The sequence below is a fragment of the Hyla sarda genome, chromosome 7 (assembly GCF_029499605.1).
Source record: "Hyla sarda isolate aHylSar1 chromosome 7, aHylSar1.hap1, whole genome shotgun sequence".
NCBI lineage: Eukaryota > Metazoa > Chordata > Amphibia > Anura > Hylidae > Hyla > Hyla sarda.
The window spans coordinates 9,767,956-9,794,742 of NC_079195.1; positions in this window are offsets into that span (position 1 = coordinate 9,767,956).

A 26,787-nucleotide genomic window follows, 5' to 3' on the forward strand; every position below is an offset into this window, starting at 1 on the left:
GTAAAACTTTAGACCCGTAGAGCAGAGCACATGAGGAGGCTCGCTTACACTGGGACTTCACTCCTCACGCAATGTATCGGGTCTCAGCAAACATATCCGCGACATTTCAATTATTAACCCCTTAAGGACCAGGCATTTTTCGTTTTTTGCACTTTCGTTTTTTTCTCCTTACCTTTAAAAAATCATAACTCAATTTTGCACCTAAAAATCTGTATTATGGCGTATTTTTGGCACCACCAATTTACTTTGTAATGACAGTCATTGTACACAAAAATCTACGGCGAGACGAAAATTGCGACAAAATTGAAAAAAAATGCAATTTTGTAACTTTTGGGGGCTTCCGTTTCTACGTAGTACATTTTTCATAAAACATTAAACCTTTTCTTTATTCTCTAGGTCCATACGGTTAAAATGATCCCCTATTTGTATAGGTTTGATTTTTTGTTACTACTGAAAAAAAAAATCATAAATACATGCAGGAAAATTTATATGTTTAAAATTGTCATTTTCTGAGCCCTATAACTTTCTTATTTTTCCATGTTCAGGGGGCTATGTGGGCTCATTTCTTGCGCCGTGATCTGAAGTTTTTGTTGGTACCATTTTTACATTGATCGGACTTGTTGATCGCTTTTGATTAATCTTTTCATGATATAAAAAGTGACCAAAAATAAGCTATTTTGGACTTTGGAATTTTTGGGGCGCGTACGCCATTGAACGTGCGGTTTAAAAAGCAGTATATTTTTATAAATTGGACATTTCCGCACGCGGCGATACCACATGTTTATTTTTATTTACACTTTTTTTTATTCTTGGAAATGCCGGGTGATTCAAACTTTTATTAGGGGAAGGGATCATTGAAAGGGTTAATGATTTTTTTTACACTTTTCTTATGCAATATTATAGCTCCTATAGGGGGGGCTATAACATTGCATTAACTGATCTTTACCACTGATTGATGCATCTCCATAGGAATGCATCAGTGTTTTCGGCGATTGAATGCTCAAGCCTGGATCTCAGGCTTGAAGCATTCATTCGGCGATCGGACTGCAGGAAGGAAGGTAAGAGACCTTCCTCCTTAAGTACAGCTGTTTGGGATACCGCGATTATACCACGGCGATCCCGAACAGCTCCCTGAGCTAACCGACACATTTTACTTTCACTTTTAGCCGCGGTGGGTCACTATTTCACTATTAGCGGTGGGTCCCAGCTTCACTATGACGCCGGGCCCGCCGTGATATGATGCGGGGTTACCGTGTAACCCCGCGTTATATCACGGGAGCGGGACTAGGGGCGTAAGTTTACGCCCTTGGTCCTTAACAGGTTAATATATGCCGCATAGAAAAGGTACAACCGCCTCTCCGCGGAGGAGATTGGTCCCACCTGGTACACTCTCGGGAGGCATTTTGGATCTTGTCCTTAGACTCCCGGGTTACCAGGCGGACTAAATTACCGCAATGATTTGATGTATTTATATTGATCATGTTTATGCAGCTGTGCCTTGTTCCTAGATATGCCAATGCACCATACATTCTGCATCTATATACCTCTTATTTCACTCTATTTTAGTATGGTGTTTGTATCAACATTTATGTGGCTATGTTTTTTAGGTCAAGTTCTAATCATGCGGTTTTCTCTCCCATTGACTTACGTTTTTTTTATTTTTTGTTTTTTGGATTTTGTCTTGTTTGTTGGCTCACCTATTTTTCACTTCACTTTGTCTTTTATAACCATATAATGCATCTTACAGGCTAACGTATAGCCCAATATTAACAATAGTAGTATTTATACTTGTTATATACTGAATGCATTTTTTCATTCATTTTTCCTTAGCGGCATTGACAGTCATACAATGCATCTTATGCCCAATATTAACCATACACTAGTATTTATACTTGTTATATATTCAATGCATTTTTTCATTCATTATTTTTTCCTTAGCAGCAGTAACATGCATGATCCACTACGGGCTTTTGGGACTTTATCGTCCAACCCAGGTTTTGTGGATCATCTACCTGCCCGCATAACCGGAAATGATGTCACACGCTAAGTCCAGGTGAACCCACATTGCTCAGGTATTTGTGCCACATATTGCACATATAAAAGCAGGCACTCTCATTATTCTTTGCCATGACTAAGGGCTGGCACTCAGTCCGAAACGCATCGGCGTGTCTTATATCAGTTGACGAACCTGAATTGTTACGAATTTCATGAAAAATTCGATTTGCAACAAATACGAATATCGCGGCGATTCTATCGCACGAATTGCTTCATTAAACTCCATTTTACAGCGTTCCAGGCTATTGTAGAGCTAAGATGGCGGATCCACTTGTGAGTACATGGGGCAGGGGATTATGGGAGGGCGGGAAACAGCGGCGGGAATGAAGGTAGGCGGGCTGACCCTGAATCACATGTGAGATGCAACCTATCAGTTCACTGACCCCTGTGATGTCACAGCCCCTATATAATCGGCGGCCATCTTGCCTCCATTTCATCTATGCAGTCAGATGGAGAGGACGGGACTGTGTGTGTGTGAATAGCTCATACCACAGCGTTACACTGCAACTGCTAGTCACATCAGCATTAGGGAAAGGCAGGAGTGCAGAGTGCTGTGCTGTTACACTGAGAAGGATCATTGATTGCTAAACCTCCTATTCACGTTATTGAGCATTGCAGCAGAGAGGGGCAGATAGCTGTCAGCTGCCTCATACAGATCTCCAAGCTGCCTCAACTTTATCAACCATCTTATCTCCTCATTTTTCAGCTCTATAGAGTTTTTATTCTCCACAAATCTTCTGCTGCTCAGAATTGTGTGACAGAATGCAATTTAGGGTTTAATCCCTGGATTATTATTATTTTTTTTTGTGGTGCTGCACTGTTGGGTCCTGCTGCTGTTCAGAAATAAGTCATATTAGTGTGGACTTTAGTGCCTTTTTACAATTTTTCACCTGTTACTCTGTCTATGTGCTAAATTTTAGTATTATACCACACGTTATACACCTGCCGGTGTATTAAAGAAAAAGTTTTTCCTGCGTACAAATACGCTTAACAGGGGCCTTATCATTGCAAAGGGCCGACATACAACCAAGTAGTGTACTATTTAGTACCTGTATTTCTGTCTCGGTGCTAAATTCATTGCTATTCCACACATTAGTATACACTGGCTGGTGTATACAACAAAAAGTTGTTTTCTGCGTATAAATACGCTTAACAGTGCGCTCATCATTGCAAAGGGCATACATACAACAAAGGGGTGTACTATTTAGTAACTGTTATTCTGTCTAGGGCCTATATACTTTGAAAGGACAGCTGTACGTAATCGCCTGCTGCTGTTCTATACCCTCATAAACGCACTAAGTATGTCAGGCAGGGAAGTGCCAGGACGTGCACAGAGAAAGGGCAGAGGCCTACATACGTCAGGCAGAGTTAGCAGCAGGAGTCGCAGCAATAGGCCTGAGCTCCCAGCGGTCGTGTCGTCGACCCATCTCTCCTCGTCAATTGGTTTGCACACTCATCCCCATCATCACAAGCGACATCTCACAACCCTAGTCAAGAGTCGGTGGGTTCCTCAGTCACAACCCTCAGTTGGCATGGCCAGGGAGCAGTCCCCGTAATCCCATTGCCTTTGTCCTATGCTGTTCCCTTTCCCAAAGTAGTATCTCATGCTTTGGGTTCCACTCCACTATTTAGCGAGGACGATGTAATAGAGGACAGTCAGCATCTAATGGGCAGCCAAGAATGTGAGGAGACATGCGTCGCTTGCTCCGCAAGGTGGGCAAATATTGATGCCGAGAGTGACGTGGGAGGCGGTGTTTCGATTGTTAAGGGTCCTGAGGCAGACACTGTTGTGGAACACGAGGAGGACATCAGTGAAGTGCACATCTTTTGATGATGATGAAGCCGATCGCAATTGGGAGCCGGGTGCAGAAGCCGGGGCTTCATCATCATCAGGAGAAGAGATTTGCTCTTTGTCTATGAGGCAGCAAGGCGGTAGCACGGTTGGCAATCAGCGTGGTGGTGGCAGTAGTGGAAATTCAGGAGCCAGGGGGAGACCACCTGCTTCGCGGCAAGCTACCATTCAGGGAGGTAGTGGAACAGGGGTTCCTGGAGACGGCGCTGATAGCAGTGAAATAGTGCGAACTACGGGTGGGAAAATCAGCTACTCTGCGGTGTGGTTGTTCTTCATAAAGAATCCGGGGGACCTTAGCGTAGTCACATGCAAAATCTGTGGGCAGAAAGTGAAGCGTGACCAGGGTCCCAATCTAGGCACCACGGCCCTGCGTCAACACATGATTCACCACCATAAAGCGGCCTGGGATAACCGTGGCTCCGAGGTAGTGGTCCAGCCTGCAGCATCACTGTTACGCCGAGCGCTCCGGGTCCCCGCTCCTCCCCGGAGCGCTCGCTACACTCTCTCCGCTGCAGCGCTCCGGTCAGATCCACTGACCCGGGGCGCTGCGATTCTGCTGCCAGCCGGGATGCGATTCACGATGCGGGTAGCGCCCGCTCGCGATGCGCACCCCGGCTCCCGTACCTGACTCGCTCTCCCTCGGTCCTGTCCCGGCGCGCGCGGCCCCGCTCCCTAGGGCGCGCGCGCGCCGGGTCTTTGCGATTTAAAGGGCCACTGCGCCGCTGATTGGCGCAGTGATTCCAATTAGTGTCTTCACCTGTGCACTTCCCTATATCACCTCACTTCCCCTGCACTTCCCTGCCGGATCTTGTTGCCATTGTGCCAGTGAAAGCGTTCCTTGTATGTTCCTAGCCTGTGTTCCAGACCTCCTGCCGTTGCCCCTGACTACGATCCTTGCTGCCTGCCCCGACCTTCTGCTACGTCCGACCTTGCTTCTGTCTACTCCCTTGTACCGCGCCTATCTTCAGCAGCCAGAGAGGTTGAGCCGTTGCTAGTGGATACGACCTGGTCACTACCGCCGCAGCAAGACCATCCCGCTTTCCGGCGGGCTCTGGTGAAAACCAGTAGTGACTTAGAACCGATCCACTAGCACGGTCCACGCCAATCCCTCTCTGGCACAGAGGATCCACTACCCGCCAGCCGGCATCGTGACAGTAGATCCGGCCATGGATCCCGCTGAAGTTCCTCTGCCAGTTGTCGCTGACCTCACCACGGTGGTCGCCCAGCAGTCACAACAGATAGCGCAACAAGGCCAACAGCTGTCTCAACTGACCGTTATGCTACAACAGTTACTACCACAGCTTCAGCAGTCATCTCCTCCGCCAGCTCCTGCACCTCCTCCACAGCGAGTGGCCGCTCCTGGGCTACGCCTATCCTTGCCGGATAAATTTGATGGGGACTCTAAGTTTTGCCGTGGCTTTCTTTCCCAATGTTCCCTGCATCTGGAGATGATGTCGGACCTGTTTCCCACTGAAAGGTCTAAGGTGGCTTTCGTAGTCAGCCTTCTGTCCGGAAAAGCCCTGTCATGGGCCACACCGCTCTGGGACCGCAATGATCCTGTCACTGCCTCTGTACACTCCTTCTCGGAAGTCCGAAGTGTCTTTGAGGAACCTGCCCGAGCCTCTTCTGCTGAGACTGCCCTGTTGAACCTGGTCCAGGGTAATTCTTCCGTTGGCGAGTATGCCGTACAATTCCGTACTCTTGCTTCAGAATTGTCCTGGAATAATGAGGCCCTCTGCGCGACCTTTAAAAAAGGCCTATCCAGCAACATTAAAGATGTTCTGGCCGCACGAGAAATTCCTGCTAATCTACATGAACTTATTCACCTAGCCACTCGCATTGACATGCGTTTTTCCGAAAGGCGTCAGGAGCTCCGCCAAGATATGGACTCTGTTCGCACGAGGCGTTTCTTCTCCTCGGCTCCTCTCTCCTCTGGTCCCCTGCAATCTGTTCCTGTGCCTCCCGCCGTGGAGGCTATGCAGGTCGACCGGTCTCGCCTGACACCTCAAGAGAGGACACGACGCCGCATGGAGAACCTCTGCCTGTACTGTGCTAGTACCGAACACTTCCTGAGGGATTGTCCTATCCGTCCTCCCCGCCTGGAAAGACGTCCGCTGACTCCGCACAAAGGAGAGACAGTCCTTGATGTCTACTCTGCTTCTCCACGTCTTACTGTGCCTGTGCGGATGTCTGCCTCTGCCTTCTCCTTCTCTACCGTGGCCTTCTTGGACTCTGGATCTGCAGGAAATTTTATTTTGGCCTCTCTCGTCAACAGGTTCAACATCCCAGTGACCAGTCTCGCCAGACCCCTTTACATCAATTGTGTAAACAATGAAAGATTGGACTGTACCATATGCTTCCGCACGGAGCCCCTTCTAATGAGCATCGGATCTCATCACGAGAGGATTGAACTTTTGGTCCTCCCCAATTGCACCTCGGAAATTCTCCTTGGACTTCCCTGGCTTCAACTTCATTCCCCAACCCTGGATTGGTCCACTGGGGAGATCAAGAGTTGGGGGCCCTCTTGTTCCAAGGACTGTCTAAGACCGGTTCCCAGTAACCCTTGCCGTGACTCTGTGGTTCCCTCAGTAACCGGTCTCCCTAAGGCCTATATGGACTTCGCGGATGTTTTCTGCAAAAAACAAGCTGAGACTCTACCTCCTCACAGGCCTTATGATTGCCCTATCGACCTCCTCCCGGGTACTACTCCACCCCGGGGCAGAATTTATCCTCTCTCTGCCCCAGAGACTCTTGCCATGTCTGAGTATGTCCAGGAAAATTTAAAAAAGGGCTTTATCCGTAAATCCTCCTCTCCTGCCGGAGCTGGATTTTTCTTTGTGTCCAAAAAAGATGGCTCCCTACGTCCTTGCATTGACTACCGCGGTCTTAATAAAATCACGGTTAAGAACCGCTACCCCCTACCCCTCATCTCTGAACTCTTTGATCGCCTCCAAGGTGCCCACATCTTTACTAAATTGGACTTAAGAGGCGCCTATAACCTCATCCGCATCAGAGAGGGGGATGAGTGGAAAACGGCGTTTAACACCAGAGATGGACACTTTGAGTATCTGGTCATGCCCTTTGGCCTGTGCAACGCCCCTGCTGTCTTCCAAGACTTTGTCAATGAAATTTTTCGTGATCTGTTATACTCCTGTGTTGTTGTATATCTGGACGATATCCTAATTTTTTCTGCCAATCTAGAAGAACACCGCCAGCATGTCCGTATGGTTCTTCAGAGACTTCGTGACAATCAACTCTATGCCAAAATTGAGAAATGTCTGTTTGAATGCCAATCTCTTCCTTTTCTAGGATATTTGGTCTCTGGCCAGGGACTACAAATGGATCCAGACAAACTCTCTGCCGTCTTAGATTGGCCACGCCCCTCCGGACTCCGTGCTATCCAACGCTTTTTGGGGTTCGCCAATTATTACAGGCAATTTATTCCACATTTTTCTACCGTTGTGGCTCCTATCGTGGCTTTAACCAAAAAAATGCCGATCCCAAGTCGTGGCCTCCTCAAGCGGAAGACGCCTTTAAACGACTCAAGTCTGCCTTTTCTTCGGCTCCCGTGCTCTCCAGACCTGACCCTTCCAAACCCTTCCTATTGGAGGTTGATGCCTCCTCAGTGGGAGCTGGAGCTGTTCTTTTACAAAAAAATTCTTCCGGGCATGCTGTCACTTGTGGTTTTTTTTCTAGGACCTTCTCTCCGGCGGAGAGGAACTACTCCATCGGGGATCGAGAGCTTCTAGCCATTAAATTAGCACTTGAGGAATGGAGGCATCTGCTGGAGGGATCAAGATTTCCAGTTATTATTTACACCGACCACAAGAACCTCTCCTACCTCCAGTCTGCCCAACGGCTGAATCCTCGCCAGGCCCGGTGGTCTCTGTTCTTTGCCCGATTTAATTTTGAGATTCACTTTCGTCCTGCCGATAAGAACATTAGGGCCGATGCTCTCTCTCGTTCCTCGGATGCCTCAGAAGTTGAACTCTCTCCGCAACACATCATTCCACCTGACTGCCTGATCTCCACTTCTCCAGCCTCCATCAGGCAAACTCCTCCAGGAAAGACCTTTGTTTCTCCACGCCAACGCCTCGGAATCCTCAAATGGGGTCACTCCTCCCATCTCGCTGGTCATGGGGGCATCAAGAAATCTGTGCAACTCATCTCCCGCTTCTATTGGTGGCCGACTCTGGAGACGGATGTTGTGGACTTTGTGCGAGCCTGCACTATCTGTGCCCGGGATAAGACTCCTCGCCAGAAGCCCGCTGGTTTTCTTCATCCCCTGCCTGTCCCCGAACAGCCTTGGTCTCTGATTGGTATGGATTTTATTACTGATTTACCCCCTTCCCGTGGCAACACTGTTATTTGGGTGGTCGTTGATCGATTCTCCAAAATGGCACATTTCATCCCTCTTCCTGGTCTTCCTTCAGCGCCTCAGTTGGCTAAACAATTTTTTGTACACATTTTTCGTCTTCACGGGTTGCCTACGCAGATCGTCTCGGATAGAGGCGTCCAATTTGTGTCTAAATTCTGGAGGGCTCTCTGTAAACAACTCAAGATTAAATTAAATTTTTCTTCTGCATATCATCCCCAGTCCAATGGACAAGTAGAAAGAATTAACCAAGTCTTGGGTGATTATTTGCGACATTTTGTTTCCTCCCGCCAGGATGACTGGGCAGATCTCCTTCCATGGGCCGAATTCTCGTATAACTTCAGAGTCTCTGAATCTTCCTCCAAATCCCCATTTTTCGTGGTGTACGGCCGTCACCCTCTTCCCCCCCTCCCTACCCCCTTGCCCTCTGGTCTGCCCGCTGTGGATGAAATTTCTCGTGACCTTTCCATTATATGGAGAGAGACCCAAAATTCTCTCTTACAGGCTTCTTCACGCATGAAGAGGTTCGCGGATAAGAAAAGAAGAGCTCCTCCCGTTTTTTCCCCTGGAGACAAGGTATGGCTCTCCGCTAAATATGTCCGCTTCCGTGTCCCTAGCTACAAGTTGGGACCACGCTATCTTGGTCCTTTCAAAATTTTGTGTCAAATTAATCCTGTCTCTTACAAACTTCTTCTTCCTCCTTCTCTTCGTATCCCTAATGCCTTTCACGTCTCTCTTCTTAAACCACTCATCCTCAACCGTTTTTCTCCCAAATCTGTTCCTCCCACTCCTGTTCCCGGCTCCTCGGACATCTTCTCTGTCAAAGAGATCTTAGCCTCTAAAAAGGTCAGAGGGAAAACTTTTTTTTTAGTGGACTGGGAGGGTTGTGGTCCTGAAGAGAGATCCTGGGAACCTGAGGACAACATCCTAGATAAAAGTCTGCTCCTCAGGTTCTCAGGCCCTAAAAAGAGGGGGAGACCCAAGGGGGGGGGTACTGTTACGCCGAGCGCTCCGGGTCCCCGCTCCTCCCCGGAGCGCTCGCTACACTCTCTCCGCTGCAGCGCTCCGGTCAGATCCACTGACCCGGGGCGCTGCGATTCTGCTGCCAGCCGGGATGCGATTCACGATGCGGGTAGCGCCTGCTCGCGATGCGCACCCCGGCTCCCGTACCTGACTCGCTCTCCCTCGGTCCTTTCCCGGCGCGCGCGGCCCCGCTCCCTAGGGCGCGCGCGCGCCGGGTCTTTGCGATTTAAAGGGCCACTGCGCCGCTGATTGGCGCAGTGATTCCAATTAGTGTCTTCACCTGTGCACTTCCCTATATCACCTCACTTCCCCTGCACTTCCCTGCCGGATCTTGTTGCCATTGTGCCAGTGAAAGCGTTCCTTGTATGTTCCTAGCCTGTGTTCCAGACCTCCTGCCGTTGCCCCTGACTACGATCCTTGCTGCCTGCCCCGACCTTCTGCTACGTCCGACCTTGCTTCTGTCTACTCCCTTGTACCGCGCCTATCTTCAGCAGCCAGAGAGGTTGAGCCGTTGCTAGTGGATACGACCTGGTCACTACCGCCGCAGCAAGACCATCCCGCTTTGCGGCGGGCTCTGGTGAAAACCAGTAGTGACTTAGAACCGATCCACTAGCACGGTCCACGCCAATCCCTCTCTGGCACAGAGGATCCACTACCCGCCAGCCGGCATCGTGACAATCACCCAGTGGCCATCCGCTCCCTCCGTCATCCAGCCAAGGCTCCACCACCTCAGCCGAAGGGAGCATTGTGTCAAACCCTCCTTCTTGCGCTCCTGCTTCTTCCGCTCGTAGTCAGCCATTCCGCCAACAATCGATCGGCGAAGCCATGTCCAAGAGACAACAGTATGCGCCCACTCATCCAACGGCGCAGAAGTTGAATGTGCTCCTGTCCAAGTTGCTGGTGTTGCAGTCCCTTCCTTTCCAACTGGTGGACTCTGCAGCTTTCAGGGAATTGATGGCTTGTGCCGAGCCGGAGCGTCCCAAGCCGTCATTTCTTTGCGAAGAAGGCAGTACCAGCCCTGCATAAGTTTGTACAAGAGAAGGTGGGCCAGTCCTTGAGCCTGTCGGTGTGTTCAAAAGTGCACGGCACGCGCGGACGTGTGGAGCTGTAACTACGAGCAGGGACAATACATGTCTTTTATGGCCCACTGGGTAAATGTTGTTCCTGCACAGCCACAACAGCAACTTGGACAGGTCACACCGCTTCCTCCTCCACGCTCTGGCTCCCAAGCAGTTGGCCCTTTTACAGTGTGCACCTCCTCCTCCCCCGTGTCCTCAGCCTCCATTGCACGTCCAAATCTCGGTGGCCCTTCATCGTACCACGTGTGTAGGGCACAGCGGTGTCAAGCCGTCCTTCACATGGTTTGCCTTGGCGAACGGAGTCACACAGGGGAGGAACTGCTAAAGTTCATTAGGGAAGAAATCAGAATATGGCTTACTCAACGAAATCTGGAAATGGGAACCATGGTGACCGACAATGGGAAGAACATTGTGGCCGCGCTGCGACAAGGAAGTGTGAACCATTCACCCTGCATGGCACGTGTTGAATCTGGTTGTCAAGAAGTTCATCAAGTCTTCACCCCATTTGCAAGATGTCCTGACAATGGCAAGGAAACTGTGCATGCACTTCAGCCACTCGTACACCGCCAAGCACACTTTGCTTGAGCTGCAGCGTCAGAACGGTATCCCACAACATAGTCTCATTTGTGACGTTGCCATACGTTGGATTTCCACCCTCCATATGTTGGACAGACTATACGAACAAATAAAAGCCATCACAGATTTTTTGATGATACAAGCAGATAGGAGTACTCCCCTGTGTAACTTCAATGTGAACGAGTGGCAGCTCATACGTGACACCTGCCGTTTACTGAGGCCCTTTGAGGAAGCCACATTTTTGGTTAGTCGCTCGAATTACGCCGTGAATGACGTAATTCCACTCCTACATTTACTCCAAAAAATGATTGAAAACATGGCTGGTCACGGCAATGGAGATGTTGCGCCTACATCTGAAGGCTACATGAGTCCTGTGGGGGATGAACTGGAGGAGGATGATGAGGGGCAGAGCGGAGCAGTTTACGGTGGATGAGATGGCCGGTGTTTCTGGTCATTGGACAGGAGAGGAGGAGCAGCCAGAGGAGCTGGAGGGTTATTACGAGGGAGGCGAGACAGAAGACCCAGACACACCGTGGCAGTATGCAGTGGAGATGGAGGCAGATAGTCCCAGCGAGTCACTGTCACAAATGGCACGATGCATGCTGAGTTGCTTGCGTAGTGACCCCCGAATTGTCAAAATTTGTCAGTGCGATGACTTTTGGATCTCCACCTTATTAGACCCTCGCTACCGGCCCAGAATGGAGGCCTTTTTTACACCCAGAGAGGGAGGACAAACTGACCTACTTCAGGGAGCTTCTACGTAGTCGGTTGGCCGATGCCTATCGGCCACATGGTCCATCCACTCGCAGGTCTGACTCGGGGGGCCATCTGCGCTCACCTTCCCCTGCCACGGCTGCTTGAGATGGAGGCAGATAGTCCCAGTGAGTCACTGTCACAAATGGCACGATGCACGTTGAGTTGCTTGCGTAGTGATCCCCGAATTGTCAAAATTCGTCAGTGCGATGACTTCTGGATCTCCACCTTATTAGACCCTCGCTACCGGCCCAGAATGGAGGCCTTTTTTACACCCACTGAGAGGGAGGACAAACTGACCTACTTCAGGGAGCTTCTACGTAGTCGGTTGGCCGATGCCTATCGGCCACATGGTCCATCCACTCGCAGGTCTGACTCGGGGGGCCATCTGCGCTCACCTTCCCCTGCCACGGCTGCTGGGGAGGGGAGGGGTGGCAGGAGCCTGAGTCTAAAGTCGATGATGAGTAGCTTCCTTCAGCCGCATAGTGAAGCTACTCAGCAGCAGGTGGACATGGAGCAGGACCTGAACCAGCGGGTGGTAGCTTACCTCGACATGACCCTGCCAACAACCGTTGAAGATCCACTGAACTTCTGGGCAGCCAAACTATTTATGGCCGCAACTAGCGGAGTTTGCCCTGGAAAAGCAGGCCAGTAGTGTGCCATCAGAGCTGGTGTTTAGTGCGGCCGGGGCCATAGTCACCCCAAGGCGAACTCGTCTGTCCACTAAAAATGTGGAGAAACTGACGTTTGTCAAGATGAATCAGGGATGGATCAGCAAGGATTTCCAGCCACCAATGACAGATGGGTCTGAGTAGATTGACCATGCTCCTACAACAAAATTTTCTCTATTGTGGTCGATTATGAAACCCTCTGGGGCAGACCTGGGCATTGTACGGCCCTCTTGCCACATACGGCCCTTTGATTGGCTCTGACCGGCCCGCGCTGATTGGGGGACATCTATGCTGCCTACTCTGGGGGACATCTATGCTGCATACTCTGGGGGACATCTATGCTGCCTACTCTGGGGGACATCTATGCTGCCTAATCTGGGGGACATCTATGCTCCTAATTTGGGGGACATCTATGCTGCCTACTCTGGGGGACACCTATGCTGCCTACTCTGGGGGACACCTATGCTGCCTACTCTGGGGGACACCTATGCTGCCTACTCTGGGGGGACACCTATGCTGCCTACTCTGGGGGACATCTATGCTGCCTACTTTGGGGGACAACTATGCTCCTATATGGAGAAAACTGATGCTTCTGGCCTTGGGCCTATAATTTTTTGAAGTTTGGCAGTAGCTAAATAGATGCTTAATGCAAATGTCAACATTGATCTTTAAATGTAAGGGGTTATGAAACCCTCTTGGGTACTGCAAATGACTGCTCCAGACTCATTCTGTGTCTTTCAGGAACTACTTTCCTCCCTAGTGCCTCTGGTATGGGCCTTAAATTTTTGGATGTTTAGCAGTAGCTAAATACATGCTTAATGCAAATTTCAACAATGATCGTTAAACTCTCGGCGCTCTGCCAGGGCCTTCTCCTACCCCGCCTGGACCGATCCGAGGACCTCAATAACCAACTCACTAACTAATCCAATCGCTTATAGCGACAGGCGGTGTGTACAAAGGGCAGGGACTTAATAAACGCCAGCTTATGACCCTCACTTACTGGTAATTCCTCGTTTTAAGATTAAATAATTGCAATCACAGATCCCTATCACAAACTGGTTTCAGCGTGCAACACGCACCTGTCCTTGAAAGATAGAGACACGCTAATCCGTTCAGTGGAGCGCTAGCGCGGCCCAGGACATCTGAGGCCATAACACACCTGTTATTGCTCGATCTCGCAATTGATTGGGCAAGGTAAGGGGTTATTAAAGCCTCTTGGGTACTGCTGAGGCCTACTCCTGACTGCTCCTGGTGCAATGTATGGGGTAATTAAACACTCTTGGGTAGTGTTATTGTTCAATTTACTGATAATTTTATCAGTAATAAAAGAATTTTGCAGAATGCTAACCGTTACACAACGGAACGCTTGTTGCGTGTGATTTTTTAATGAAAAAATAAATAAATAGATGGAGAGGGATTAACTCTGCTTAATCATTTTTGGCAATTAGAATCCTTTTGTCATCTGACTTTTTGGAGACAGATGCGCTTACACACATGTAATAATTTTTTTTAACCAAATTTCAAACATTGTGTGGTTTATTATTTTTGAGAAGAATGTCTTTGGGTGGTCCACCATCCTGCATTATAGAGTCTTCCGAACTGCTGTATATGCGCTTGTTTTTTAAAAAAAAAAAAAAGGTATTTTGTCAGACAATTTCAATAAAATTTTGCGTTTTTTTGGGGTGGATTGTGAAGCCTGGGTGACGGGTGTGTAGGTTGTACTCATGTAGTCAACTCCAGTCTGTGTCCGTTAGGCAATATATGGGTTACTGATGCAGCAGAGGTGGGGCCTTGGTCTTGGAATTTCAATTATTTTAAAAAATTTAACATATTGTGTGGTTTATTATATTATAGAAGAATGTCTTTGGGTGGTCCACCGTCCTGCATTATAGAGTCTTCTGAACTGCTGTATATGCGCTTGTTTTAACAAAAAGGTATTTTGTCAGACAATTTAAAAAAAAATTGTGTTTTTTTGGGGTGGATTGTGAAGCCCGGTTGTGTACTCGTGCATCAGCCAACTCCAGGCTGTGTCTTTCAGGCAATCTATGGGTTACTGATGCAGCTGAGGTGGGGCCTGGGTCTAGGAATTTCAATTTTTTTTTAAAAATTCAACAATTGTGTGGTTCATTATTTTTGAGAAGAAAGTCTTTGGGCGGTCCACCATCCTGCCTTATAGAGAGTCTTCTGAAATGTTGGATATGCGCTTGTGCTTACACAAAGTGTAAATTGAAAAAAAAAATTATACAATTTTTTTTATTTTGGGGCGGATTTTGAAGCCCTGTGTGTATTGGTGCATCAACCAACTCCAGGCTGTGTCCTTCAGGCAATAAATGGGTTCCTGATGCCGCAGAGGTGGGGCCTGGGTCTGGGAATTTAAAATTTTTGGATTGAGGGTGCTACAAAAAAAGATGGACACACCCTAATCCCTTCAGTGGAGCGCGCCTTCCGCCCCGGACATCTGAGGGCATAACACACCTGTTATTGCTCGATCTCAGGAGAAGGGGGGTTCATCATCGGGATAAGAGAGTTGCAGGTTGCCCTTGAGTCATCAAGGCGGTAGCACGGTTGGCAGTCAGCGTGGTGTGGCAGTAGTGGAAATTCTGGAGCCAAACCGGGGGAGACCACCTGCTTCGCGGCAGCTTACCTTTCCGGGAGTTAGCGGGTTACCAGCACCGGTCGATGAAAGATTGAGACACGCTAATCCGTTCAGTGGAGCGCGCCTGCGGCCCCGGAAATCAGAGGGCATAACACACCTGATATTGCTTGATCTCGCAATTGATCGTGCAAAGGTAGGGGGTAATAAAAGCTGTATGGGGTAATTAAACACTCTTGGGTAGTGTTTTTTTTATTTACTGATAATTTTATCAGTAATAAAATTGCATTTTCCAGAATGCTAATCGTTACACAACAGAACGCTTGTTGCGTGTGACTTTTTAATGAAAAAATAAAATAAAAAATAAAATAAAAAATAAGGACATCAGAACAGAGAAAAAAAAAAGCTGACACTTTGTCCAGAGCCTAATCCTAACATGGCCGATGCTGTGGATGACAGTAAGAGATCCAACACCGAACTACAGAACTTCCTGGCCCACAAACAGGTAAGAAAAAAGACACATGCTACACAAACATATAATATATGTCAAATGCAAAAAAACATAAACATTAAAAGAAGATGCAATATAGCCAAAAATCTTAACCACCGGAGTACCCCTTTAAATGTTTTTGTAAAATTCTTCTTAGCGTATGCGATTGCCTAACTGTTTACCCTTATTTTTTGTTTTTCGGTACCCTTAGAAATGTTTTGCTTTCACACGTTTGTAAATTTCTTCTTTTGACAATTTGCTTAACATCTTGAGGCCATCGTTGAACCTTCAGGAGACCCACGAGGAAGCCTATTCCACCTGCGGTTTGGCTTCTGGACACATTAAAGCTATGTAGTCTTTTAACCCCTTGTGTATTTGCAAAAATGTAGATGTGATTCGATTATTTTTCGTCAAATGCCAGTGTGGTGTGAATTCTCCCTGCACCCCTTATAAAATTCCATGAGGAGTCTAGTTTCCAAAATGGGGTCACATGTGAGGGTGTCCACTGTTCTGGCACCATGTGGGGCTTTGTAAAGGCAAATGCATAAGGCCAAATTCACTTTCCAAAAGCTCAATGGCACTCCCTCTGTTCTGAGCATTGTAGTTCGCCCGTAGTGCACTTGACGTCCACTTATTGGGTATTTCCTTACTCAGAAGAGATGGGGGGTAACACATTTTTGGGGGTATTTTCTGCTATTACCCCTTGTGAAAATGTAAAATTTTCTTTAGGGGTGTATCATAGGGCCCTCGGGCAAAAGATTATCACGGGGCCCCTGTGTGACCACACTTATGTAAGTCACACCCATACAGATGCTCCACCCACATATAAAGAAAATATAGGAAAAACAATTAAATCTTAAGGAAACAGACCATTTTGGTCTTAAGGACACAGACAATTTATGTTGTTCCAGTTTTTGTGCATAATTTCACACTATTTTATTTGCTGTAATTCGGCATGAATGCTGGATGCTGCAGTTAGTTACTAACTTACTACAACTCCAAACATGCCCTGATAGAGCATATGGTTCTTCAGCTGCCCCAAACCAAAACTACAACTCCCATCATGTTGCAACATAATCTAAATTGAACTACTATATAGTGCAAGATGCTTTGAGTTGTAGTTTTGGTCAGCTAAAGTATAAGCCCATATACGGTATATGCGGTATAAGGCATGCTAGGAGTTGTAGCTAGTAACTTCAACTGTAAGCATTCCTTGATCTAGCCTATAGCTCTGAGTCAGGGCAAAAACTATTACTGCAAGCAAATAGCACTATAACCTTTATTATACTATTATATAGTGCAACATGCTTAAAGTTGTAGTTTTGGTTAAGCTGCAGAACCATAGTCTTAATCAGGGTATGCTGGGCCTTAATAATTCTAACAACCAGCATGCCCCCCTCCCCAAGTCATTTTCAATCCTGTTGTGATTGATGGATGCAATAATCAAAAGTACCATTTTGAAATTAAACACACGGGGCTAAAGTAGTTGTTAATATGTTAAAATAAAGCTCACAGTATCACCTAATTAGTGGTAAGGATATGCTAGGAGTTGTGGTTTTACCCATCATCACTGCAGAATTTACATGTGACTACAGCTCTGATGGGACATAGTGAGGAGAATACACCATGATAAGTGACTACAGCTCTGATGGGACATAGTGAGGAGAATACACCATGATAAGTGACTACAGCTCTGATGGGACATAGTGAGGAGAATACACCATGATAAGTGACTACAGCTCTGATAGGACATCGCGAGGAGAATTCACTATGATATAAGTGACTCAACTCAATTCTTGATGTGTTCTCTATAGTCTAAGAGGGTACATACAACCGTGACTTGTTCAAGGTAAATCTTCTCTGTGTAGAACTTGATGGCCAGATGGCTCCTCACTTTGTTGGCAGATGCTGACCCTCTATATGAAAAATTTAAGGTGTATTTAAGGCAAATTCCCATACAGTTAATATGGGGATTTGCTCCTTCCATGGACAGCTCTGAGACATGACATCATCATAGAGCAGTTAGAAAGAAAAGAACAACTCAATTTCAGCAGCTAATAACTATTGGAAGGATTTTGAATTTTTTATATAAATAATTTACTGATATGTTTAACTTTCTGTAGCCAGTTGATTTATAGAAAAAAAAATGTTATTGCCTGTAATACCCCTTTAATATAATGCTGCCAGACGCTGTATCCTCTGAATTCATACTGTCACACACTGTATCATATTAAATATAATCTTTCCTAGGCACAATGTATGTACCGTATTTTTCGCCATATAAGACGCACTTTTTCTTCCCCAAAACTGGGGGGGAAAAGTTGGTGCGTCTTATACGGCGAATACACACACCTGGACCCGCCGGGACCCGCGGCTAATACAGGACATCACAGATCGCGGTGATGCCCTGTATTAACCCTTCAGACACGGCGATCAAAGCTGACCGCCACGTCTGAAGGTAAAGTGACACTAACCCGGCTGCTCAGTCGGGCTGTTTGGGACCGACGCGGTGAAATCGCGGCGTCGTGAACAGCTTACAGGACCTTACCTGCCTCGGTGTCTGCTCCGGGATCCCCTGCTTGGCCGGCGCTCTCCTTCGACGTCGTCACGTCGTCGCGCACGCCGTCCAGTCATCCAATAGGAGCGGCGTGCGTAGTGACGCGATGATGGCGACGGAGAGCGTGGATTCCGGGGAAGAAGATGTCCGGAGAGTCGGGGACACCATGGGGATGCGGCGACATCCAGGGCAGCAGTGACACGTGAGTATTACCTCCTATCCAGTGGTCTTCAACCTGCGGACCTCCAGATGTTGCAAAACTACAACTCCCACCATGCCCGGACAGCCAACGGCTGATCGGACATGCTGGGAGTTGTAGTTTTGCAACATCTGGAGGTCCGCAGGTTGAAGACCACTGTTGGGTTTAGAGTCTTTATTTTTTTAGATTTTGCACCTATAAATTGGGTGCGTCTTATATGCTGGTGCGTCTTATAGGGCGAAAAATAATATTTTTTTATATTTGTATGATAATTATTTAGGTAGAGCTGATGTTTAAAATTGCATTCCCAGGGTTATGGATGGCTTTCAAAGATTGAAATATGAATAACATAAAATGTGCATTTCCATATTATAGACATGGAGGAGACATATGAACATATCTACAAATTCCTCACCACTGGTGAAACACCATCCGGATTCAACCCTGCACAGAAATTCAACTTTAAACGGTCCTGTGCCAGATTTTCTCTGAAGGGTGACTATCTAAAACCGTTAATATATTACTGGTTTTTGAAAATAAAATAAATTGATTTTTCATTAAAGGACAACTGCAGCGGCATTACACCTATGCCCTATCCACAGGATAGGGGATAAGTGTTTGATCGCGGGGGGTCCGACCGCTGGGGCCCCCCCGGTCTCCCTAACGGGGCGCCGCATTAGCGCTCATGGTGAGCGCTAAGGCGCGTAGCATCGACCTAGAGGTCAACGGTGACGCCCCGTCTCCTCCACGTCCCCATACAGTTCTATGGGGGATGCGGGGAGGCACGAATGCTGCCTCCCCGCCTCTCCCATAGAGATGTATGGAGGAGGCGTGCCGGCCGCAACGTCATGCTGCGGCTGGCACGCCCCCTGCACGGGAGAGCTGCAACCCCATACAGGAGATCGCCGGGGGCCCCAGCATTCGGACCCCCCGCGATCAAACACTTATCCCCTATCTTGAGGATAGGGGATAAGTGTTTGTAACGCTGCAGATGTCCTTTAATGTATGTTCTATTCCAGATGGGGAGGTCTACTTTGGGACAAAAAAGCTTGTTAAATCAAAAGGATGAAGCCTTCGCCTTATTCAAAGAGGTACATGCATTACCCATAGGTGGTCATTCAGGTATTAAAAAAAAACTGTTCTACTCTCTCAAACAGGTGGTATTGGAAGAGAATCACAATAGATGTCACAAACTGGGTATGTATTAATGATTTAAATATTTTTTACAGAATTAAATGTGCATTGGTAGTAATATAATTTTTTATGTGGAATGCGAGAAGTGCCAAAAGGTTGGAAGGCCCCTCATTTCAACGCAACCGTTACAGTGCATTAAGGTAAACTTATCATACACCTAAGCCCAATGTGCATATCTAACTTATATGCACATAGTTAATCCATGTGTGCTATGAACAGTGCTGTACAAAGTATTCCATGTGTGGTCTGACTAGTGATTTGTACAGTGGTAGAATAATTTAATTGCCATGGGCATCTATGCCCCTATTGATGCCCCCATGATTATTTTGGTCACTACAGCTAAATTTACTGTTAACTAAGACTCCTAAGTCCTTTTCCATGTCAGTCATTCCAATTGTTCTCCCATTTAGTACATAATACCAGCCTGGATTTTTTATCCCCATTTTTGCATAACCTTACATGTATCCGTGTTGAACCTCATCTGCCACATCCCAGATCAAACCTCCAACTGATCCAGATCCATTTGTAACAGTGCACTGTCCTCTATTGTGCTAACCATTTTACTGAATTTAGTTTCATCAAAGCTTGCAACTTTAATATTCAACACCTCTACAAGGTCATTAATTAACATATTAAATAGAATATGACCCAAGACTCACTCCTGATGTACCCCAGTGGGAACAGTCACCCAATAAGTATCATTAACCACCCTCTGTTTACCAACCTACGTACACACATTCTCCCCCAGCCCAATTCTTCTCATTCTATGTACTCACCTATAATGTTGCAACATATCGAATGCTTTGTAAAAATCCAGATGCATAAAATTCATGGGCTGACTTCGCTGTCGGTTACCGGCTCTACCGTAGGGACGGGCTGCACCTCAATGGGGAGGGTGCAGCTTTGCTTGGGGAGAAGATGGCTAGAAGGGTGGAGGAGTGTTTAAACTAGGGACTTGGGGGAGGGAACCTACAGCAAAGAGGGGGAAGATAGTGTAAATAGAGAGGTGGGAATTATAAATGTACCTGGGGGTGGAGCGGAGGGAGGGGTTAGAATAGTTAATAGGAATAGGCTTCATAGGAAAATAAAACTTACACTCTTGAATCCCATTAACCCCAATAACATAAAGGATGGAAATGTAAAGTGTATGTTCACAAATGCCAGAAGCCTAGCAAATGAAATGGGGGAGCTTGAGGCCTTGATACTGGAGGAACATATTGATATAGTTGGGGTCACTGAGACATGGCTGGACTCCTCGCATGACTGGGCTTTTAATCTGCAGGGGTTTACATTGTTTCGCAAGGATAGAATGAACAGAAAAGGTGGTGGAGTCTGTCTGTATGTACGAAGTGGTATGAAAGTCAGTGTGAACGATGCCATAGTGTGTGATGATTCTGAGGAGGTGGAATCACTGTGGGTAGAATTACAAAAGGAGGGAAATACTGAAAAAATAATATTTGGGGTAATCTACAGACCCCCTAATATCACTGAAGAGATAGAAGTTCGGCTTCATAAACAAATAGAGAGGGCCGCCCGGGCAGGTACAGTGGTAATAATGGGAGATTTTAACTATCCAGATATAGATTGGGGTCCGGGGTTGGCTAAAACTACAAAGGGGCGACAATTCCTAAATTTATTGCAGGATAATTTTATGGGCCAGTTTGTGGAGGACCCAACAAGAAGTGATGCCTTGTTGGATCTGATCATTTCCAACAATGCAGAGCTGGTTGGTAATGTAACTGTGCGGGAAAACCTTGGTAATAGCGACCACAATATAGTTAATTTTGACTTAAAATGTAGAAACAAAGACAGGCGGGGAAGGCAAAAACATATAACTTTAAAAAGGCAAATTTCCCTGGGCTGAGATCTGCACTACAGGACATAGACTGGGGGGAGGTGTTGTCAAATACTGATACAGAAGGTAAATGGGACATCTTTAAATCAACTCTAAATAACTATACAGCTAAATATATACCAAAGGGGAACAAATATAAACGATTAAAACTAAATCCTACATGGCTGACAAATTATGTTAAAAGAGCAATAAACAAAAAAATAGCCTTCAAAAAATACTAATCTGATGGGTCAGCGATAACATTTAAACAGTACAAAGAGCTTAATAAAATCTGTAAAAATTTAATAAAAACATAAAAAATTCAAAACGAGAGACAGGTGGCCAAAGAAAGCAAAACTAATCCTAAATATTTTTTTAGATATATAAATGCAAAAAAACCAAGGACAGAGCATGTAGGACCCCTTAATAATGATAATGGGGAGGTTGTCACTGGCGATCAAGAGAAGGCGGAGCTACTGAATGGGTTCTTTAGTTCTGTATACACTATGGAAAAAAGAGCTGACATTGGCCAGGTCAGTGCTGGTAACATCATGTAATGTACTGAACTGGCTTAATGTAGAGATGGTACAAGGTAAGTTAAGTGATATAAATGTAAGCAAATCTCCAGGGCCGGATGGACTACACCCAAAAGTTCTTAGTCTGGTATTGTGCCAAGGGACTGGCGCAAGGTGAATGTGGTGCCAATCTTCAAAAAGGGCTCTAGGTCTTCCCCAGGAAACTATAGACCGGTAAGTTTAACGTGCATTGTGGGTAAATTGTTTGAAGGACTTATAAGGGATTACATACAGGAATACATAGGGGATAATTGTATTATAAGTGATAGCCAGCATGGGCTTACTAAGGATAGAAGTTGGCAAACCAATCTAATTTGCTTTTATGAAGAGGTGAGTAGAAGCCTTGACAGAGGAATGGCTGTGGATATAGTGTTTCTGGATTTTGCTAAAGCGTTTGATACTGTCCCTCATAGACGTCTGACAGGTAAGTTAAGGTCTTTGGGTTTGGAAATTTTAGTTTGTAACTGGATTGAACACTGGCTCATGGATCGTACCCAGAGAGTGGTGGTCAATGATTCGTACTCCGATTGGTCCCCGGTTATTAGTGGTGTACCCCAAGGTTCAGTACTGGGCCCGCTGTTTAATTTATTTATCAATGATATAGAGGATGGCATTAACAGCTCTGTTTCTATCTTTGCAGATGACACCAAGCTTTGTAGCACGGTACAGTCTATAGAGGATGTGCATATGTTACAAGATGACTTGGATAGACTAAGTGTCTGGACATCCACTTGGCAAATGAGGTTCAATGTGGATAAATGTAAAGTTATGCATCTGGGTACTAATAACCTGCATGCGTCGTATGTCTTAGGGGGATTAAACTGTCAGAGTCACTGGTAGAGAAGGATCTGGGTGTACTTGTAGATCACAGACTACAGAATAGCACAATGTCAGGCTGCTGCTTCCAAAGCCGGCAGGATATGGTCATGTATCAAAAGAGGCCTGGACTCAAGGGACAGGGACATAATACTCCCCCTTTATAAAGCATTGGTACGGCCTCACCTGGAATATGCTGTTCAGTTTTGGGCACCTGTCCATAAAAGGGACACTGCGGAGTTGGAAAGGGTTCAGAGACGCGCGACTAAACTAATATGGGGCATCTTAGCTATGAGGAGCGATTAAAGGAGTTACAATTGTTTAGTCTTGAGAAGAGACGTTTAAGGGGGGATATGATAAACGTATATAAGTATATTAATGGCCCATACAAAAAATATGGAGAAAAACTGTTCCAGGTTAAACCCCTCCAAAGGACGAGGGGGCACTCCCTCCGTCTGGAGAAGAAAAAGTTTAGTCTCAAGGGGCGACGCGCCTTCTTTACCGTGAGGACTGTGAATTTATGGAACGGTCTACCTCAGGAACTGATCACAGCAGGAACAATTAACAGCTTTAAAACAGGATTAGATACATTCATGGAACAAAATAACATTAATGCTTATGAAGAAATATAAAATCCCATCCCTTCCCCAATATCGCGCCACACCCCTACCCCTTAATTCCCTGGTTGAACTTGATGGACATATGTCTTTTTTCGACCGTACTAACTATGTAACTATGTAACAAATTATATATCACATACTGTAATACAATATAGTTGCATGATGTTGCGCACTCCGCTTATCGAAGCTATTGTTAAGTGTGCTTTCGCAAGATAAGTTAAGAATGCCTCTTTAGTGTTGGCAATACCAGCTTTTTCATGTGTATTTTTTAAGGTGTGTGTGTGTGCAGTATGGTAGGAAATGATATTTACATAGACTTCTTAAAATATTTTACTAATTATTTTTTCAAATCACATTAGGTGTCTGAAGTCTGGGAACTTGTAGGCATCGACTTGATAGCCTTCCACCGTTTTGGTTAAAGGTCCTATCAGTACATTTTCGCAGTAACTGATTATTTTTCTAAATGGGTTGAAGCCTATCCGATGAAGACGAAATCAGCTCCAGAGGTGGCGCGGTACATCTGTTCCCTGATCTATCGCCATGGTTGCCCCAAGAGGATTCTTTCGGACCAGGGTAGAGAGTTTGTCAACCAAGTAAGTATTTTAAAAATACAAATATGAAAAAAAATGTAACAAAAAATGGTCTCTACAAATTTTTATTTTTATTTTTTTTTATTTTTTTATAGCTCAACAATGGGATCTGCTCTATCCTGGGAGTAGAACGAAGTGTTACTGCTGCCTACCACCCTCAGACTAACGGACTTGATGAAAACAAACAATCAAAACATCAAGAGGTAAATTTTTTCCTGTGTTTTTATAAACTTAATGTCTAGTTTGAAACTCTAATAAAAATGTGTGTTTTTATTGCAGGGCACTTGGGAAGCTTGTTAATGACAGGCAGAATAACTGGGACATTATCTGGATGCAACATTATTCGCCTTGCGATCAAAGATGCAGTTAACAACGAAGTACTCTCCGTTCCTACTTATGTACGGGAGGGAAGCAATTTTTCCGTCTGAGGTTCCACTTGATCTGCCAGATAAATGAAAGCAAAATATTACCTATTGCCCATAGTCTGTAATAAGTTAATACAATGCCAGGTTTACATTATTATTATTTTTTTATTCATTGTGCTATATTTTTTTTGTTCAGCTTTTGAACATCATTCTTCCCACTGAGGACAGCTATGATAAATTTGTGGAAGAAAAGAAAGCTGCCCAAGTGTTGCTGCACGAAGCCACTAAGGCCAATATAGAGAAGGCCCAAACAAAGCAAAAGAAGGATCACGCTAAGAAAGTGCTAAAAAAAAAAATATAAAAATGTAACTTACAATGTTGGTGATGAGGTTAGTAAAAAATAATAATTTTTATGTTTAAGTAAAATATAAGAGGAACAGACCAACATTCCAACCTGTGTTAAATTGTAAACAATGTCAGTATGCCCTAATTATATATCTAACGCAGATTTTCCATACTACTTTAACAGGTACTTCTCTATAACATGAGAAAGCGTGGTAGACAAGGAGGAAGGATGGAGCCGGACTTCACGGGGCCTTATACCATCCAGGAGGTGATTGGAAAAATTGTAAAGTTAGCGACTTCAGATGGGAAGACTTAAAAAAAAAAAAAAAAAAAAAAAGCTTGGACCACATAAAACCATTCCGAAGGAGCTTCAATACTTCAGCCCTCGTGGTCAAAAAAGAAGAAAAGTCCCCTGAGAAGACCGAGGACAGTCCACCCTGGCCTGAGAAGACCGAGGACAGTCCACCCTGGCCTGAGAAGACCGAGGACAGTCCACCCTGGCCTGAGAAGACCGAGGACAGTCCACCCTGGCCTGAGAAGACCGAGGACAGTCCACCCTGGCCTGAGAAGACCGAGGACAGTCCACCCTGGCCTGAGAAGACCGAGGACAGTCCACCCTGGCCTGAGAAGACCGAGGACAGTCCACCCTGGCCTGAGAAGATCAACTACTGTCCACCCTGCCAAAAACATCATGTCTCTATCATCAATTTCATTAACGATACTATGGAGGTAAAATATATTCATTTTTGTCAAAAATTAGGTTCTCTCCCCCCTCTCCCTCATATCTCTGTCGCTGTTTGTTATATATATAACAATAATATATTTTTTTTATAATTTACAAATTTTTGTTTAATCAATAGAATACAGATTATTTTAGCAGAAAGTACGATTTAGTCTTCACAATGTCAGACACTATGAAAAAAGCTGTTTTTGAAAAAAATAAAAAGTTAATATGTAACTTTATAAAAGTTTTAAGTGAGCTGTTCTAATTTTTGATTTTCAATTATGTTGTAACTTAAAGGTGTATTCAGCTTTGAATTACAAAGAAAGCATGGAAGAAAGAGGTAGCGATTTGTCAGTATTTAAGGTTACAAGTCTGACCATGTTGGTCATTTGTTTAGCCATGCCCTGTTGGCTGGCTATTTAGACGTTGCCACTGCTTGGCAGAAATTTTATATTTTTTTGCTCCAACATTTATTTTGCAAGTTGGGTCATTTGTTTTGCCGTGCCCTGTTGGTTGGCCATTACGTTAGATGTTGCCACTGTTTGGCATAATGCTCTATTTTATCTTATTTTTTCAGTTGTTTTGTCTGTCTACAGTGTAACTCCAACAATGATGTTGTAGTAGGTTATCTGATGTAACATTCTTTAAAAAAAAAAAGATGGTATATAATGTAACCAAAAAATTTACATAGAATTCACTATGGGACTTCTAAATAAATCTTACAAACTGATCTTTCCAATCCCTTGTCACATCTCGTTACATCCTCATTTAGCTTCAATCTCAAGTTATCCTGCCACTACACCATCATTGAAAGGAACCTGTAATTTTGTCTATCAGAAAGGTAAAATAACAGAAATGGATTTTAATGTTTTTTTTTTCTCTACCACCCCCCACCCCACCATTAAAAAATAACTAATAAAACGTTCAAACGCTGTGGAATTCAGAAGATCAGGACTCCGAGGAAGCAGAGGTGGGGCCATGCAAACTGTATGTGTCGTCTTTTAAAACTCTGCATGGGACAGAGTGGCTTTCTGATGAGGTAAGGGATTACGACTAATTAATAGAAATGAGTTAAATATATTTAATAGTAATATTTTAATATTTTATTTTACAGGTCATTGATGCATACATATGGCATTTAATTGCCCATTATCGAGTAAGTGTAATGTGCTTGTATGTTTAATTTATATGTTCATTGCACTATAAAGTATTCTCACTTTAATTCATTTCAAACAGCTACCTGTTCACCAGATCTGCGCCTGTGCTGCTACGTCCTTATTTATGGGTGAAATTGCAAGACTTGGAAAGGTTAGTTGTCTGTTCTGTCCTAATTTAATATATTTCAATGACTAAAAAATTTCCTTTTTGGTTAACTTAAAGAAATGCCTAAGTTATATATATAATATATATATATATATATATATATATATATATATAATATATTATATATTATATATATATATATATAATATATTATATATATAATATATATATATATATT